Below are 3,691 nucleotides of genomic sequence, written 5' to 3' on the forward strand. Positions count from 1 at the left end.
GTGCTCATACTCGGTGGCTTAGTCATCTTGTTTTCTGCCTTTTGGCATTTTTATGCAATTTCTATTGTCTGGTTATCCCAGGATTTTCTTTCTATATGAGGACCATGACAAGCATCATTACCTCTGCCTTGGTTGTTCACAACTTACACACTAAATTCACCAATACACCCTTTTATTCAAAATTCAGTTCATAGAGAGTAAACTCATAAACCATACAACCAGCTATAATAGAATTCATGCACAGTAAATTTGACAACATTTAACGACCCTCAAGTGTTGTGATACTAATTGCATTCAATGAATTCTCAATGTTCTCCCTTGCTTCTTCACCTTCACAATTACTTGTAGTAAAATATGCAGGTTGCTTTGGAGTTGGAAGTAGTCCACTTTCATTTTCTATCATAGACAGAACCGATGACATTAGTGTCCTATCACTAGAATGGTCTTGAACACACAAGAGTCCTATGTGAATGCAACGTAAAGCTTCATGAAGTGGGCAACTCGCAACAACTGAAGAGTCCACTAGTTTAGTTGCTTTCGCCTCTTCCCATAATCTGCATGCCTGGCAAATAAAACAAAATCATGTTACTATTTTTAGGGGCATAACATGTTATTGATAATTTCACATGTTCCATAATAATTATATAGGATATAAGGCTAGAAAAGTTTGATCTGAGCTGAGGCGAGCTGATCGTCATGCCACTAACAATCTCCAAGATAAGAACATCGTAGGCATAAATGTCCGATTTCATAGAAAAGGCACCTCCCATTGCATATTTAGGTGACATGTAACCACTATTTAAAACAGGCAACAAGTCAGTAAATAATGTATTTAGTATATGCACATAATCATAAAAACTAAAGTTCTACTGGTTTGTTAGTTCACTGGTTACTTAGTATGTCTCAACGACCCGTGTAGTGTTTGCATGATTCTGGTTTGCACCAAAAAATTCTTGCCATACCAAAATCTGAAATTTTGGGAGTCATTTCTATATATGTGCAATAAATGTTTCTTGCTTTAAGATCTCTATGAATTATTGTTAATCTTGAATCTCGATGAAGATAAAGAAGGCCTCTTGCTACTCCTTTAATTATCTTGAATCGTGTCAACCAATCGAGCACATGTTTTCTTGTAGAATCATTCACAGCCAATATGAAACAAGGCTATTCATCATGAGTATAAATTTGGTTAATGCAAGAATTTTATAGTATGTGATCAATGAACAAGCACATACCAAAAGGAAAGGCATCCAAACTTTTTGTTAGGTAAGTATTCGTAGATCAATAGCTTCTCATCTTCGTGTATGCAACACCCAAGAAGTGTGACTAGGTTCTTGTGTTGTAATTTGGCAATTAGAATCACTTCATTTTTGAACTCCGCTATACCTTGTCCGGAACTCTTACTAAGCCTTTTTACAGCAACCTCATTTCCACTTTCCAGTGTGCCCTACATGAGCGCATATTAATGAATTGAGCAAGAATTCGAAACCAACTTTTTTGACTTATGTAGTTAATTACCCCTTCACATGAAGAAGTGCATTTAGCCCCTTTTAACTCTAGCCTAGCGATAATTTTTTAAACTCTAAAACTAACACCCTTGTAAGCTCAGATATCAAAACAAGTGCAAATATCCAACTTGTCCTAAGCCACGTGGATTTTGGACAATGTGGTATCAACATGGACATGTTTCATTAATTTGGCATCGACTAGAAGATGTGTTTATTGTTAGGAAATAACAACAATGATAATGATGACAATGACAAGTGCCTAAGTCATCATCTTTTTCCTGATGATCCTAAGTCATCTACTTATACAAATAGATGCCACATTGATTTTTGGAGCACTTTTAGATTTGGATAAACAAAGCATATTGAGAGTCAAGGGGGATTTCTTGAGTCAGATAATAGTTGAAAGGTAAATATGTTTGTTCCCTATTCTATCATAAACATGTCCTATTGTAAGTATCACTTTCAGCTACCTTGTAAACTTTGCCAAAACCTCCACGTCCAAGCAAGTTGGAATCGGCAAAAGAATTTGTTGCTAAAAGGATGTATTCATAGCTAACAAGTGGAATTTATGTATTTTCACCTTCAAATCTGTTGGACGTGCTAAAGTATCCTCGCATTATTTTCTTCTGATTTTCCTTCTTTTGCCATTTGTCTGCTGTTTAGGAAATCCATTGTTGTTCTTAACTCTTCCTATACTAATGTCATATGTCAAAACAAGACGGAACTTGTTACTCTACCTTTGCATTTGCAGATCCAGATGAGGGCTATGCATGTCAATAGCATATATGCCATAATTGGGAGTACAATCTTTACTAGACTGGTCTTCTTATCAACTGTAGAAAGCAACTACTCAGAAATCTGGAATTCACTTGCATAAATACCATGATAGAGATCCATGAAGCTACTTAAGCTCTTATTATAACATAATTTAAGAACCCAAATTATCGAGGCTTGTGATATTTTACCTCTTTTAAGGTATTGATCTTGCAAATATGCATGTATAGAAACTACCACTCCAAGTGAAATAATTAATTGGTTATTGTCAATTTCAGATCTTAGACATGAAAAATAAATAGGAATTGTCAACACATTCAAAAGTGAAGGCTAGAAGAAATCTGGTTTTCGCTCGCTTTTTTCTAATTAACCAAGCAACTCTTTTCTTAATGAATGAAGGAACCCTGCCATTTCGAAAATGGAGTTAAAAGGAATATTATTTTTTATCTAATACAAAGGATCTTCCATGTTACTCACTCTAGTTCACCAAATCGTGATGTTTTAGAGACGAGACTTCTAACACTTTAATTATTGATGCTATTAGAAGTATTTAGATTTGGTACTTAAAAACGATATGGTTATATTTTTCTAGAAAAATAATTCCATATCATTAAAAAATTACCGAGTTTAATACCAAACAATTAAGAAAATTTCATATCATTAAATAAAGCACACGCAACAATTTTTAGATCTTCAAACACACTTTCATATCATTAAAAGTTCTCCATCGAGTGTGTTGCACGCGCAAAGAAAATTCGTCACTATAGCTGCATATTAGAGTTTGGAGTTGAGAGGCCAACATAGGAAACCTCACGACGGTATTGTGGGTTTCCTTGCTGTGGCAGGGTGCCGCATTAAACCTCACGACATAATTGATATCGTGGCAATACTAGCACACAAGTAAGCCTTGGAGAATAATGTAGGAAGCTATGCTAACCAAGAATAATCTAAGCATACTTAACAAAACTTATAGGCCTTCTTTTTAGAGATGGGGGGAGTAATACATATAGAGGTACTCCATGCAGCGTATCAAAACAATCTAATTAATTAAACAGTAGTTTTCTTCTTCATTTGGGCATCTGAGCAACCAAAGATAAAGACACCAACAAAAATATATGGATTGCGTCTCAATTGTTAGAGCATCTCCAGCCGCGCCCCCAAGAGTCACTGCAGGGCCACTTTTTGTGTGCCGGCAATGTAAAAAGGGCAAAAACGGCCCAGTCATGCCCCCCGAGCGCCCCCAAGACCTCAAAATAGCGTCGGCAAACCCAGGAGAAACCCGGCACGCTGGGGGCTGTTGGGGGCGCCGGCGAAAGCAACAATCAATAATATTCCCCCACGCATCCTTTTTCTTGGTCCACTCAATCACATTTGTTGATTGTCCTGGGGGCACCAACGGCTGGGAAAAC

At 36.7% G+C, this 3,691-nt stretch overlaps 1 pseudogene; it reads right to left on the reverse strand.

The window, feature by feature from the left end:
- Positions 1 to 259: 259 nt before the first annotated feature.
- LOC119358209 overlaps positions 260 to 3,691 on the reverse strand; it is a 5,537-nt pseudogene continuing 2,105 nt past the window's right edge.

The sequence above is a fragment of the Triticum dicoccoides genome, chromosome 2A (genome assembly GCF_002162155.2).
Source record: "Triticum dicoccoides isolate Atlit2015 ecotype Zavitan chromosome 2A, WEW_v2.0, whole genome shotgun sequence".
NCBI lineage: Eukaryota > Viridiplantae > Streptophyta > Magnoliopsida > Poales > Poaceae > Triticum > Triticum dicoccoides.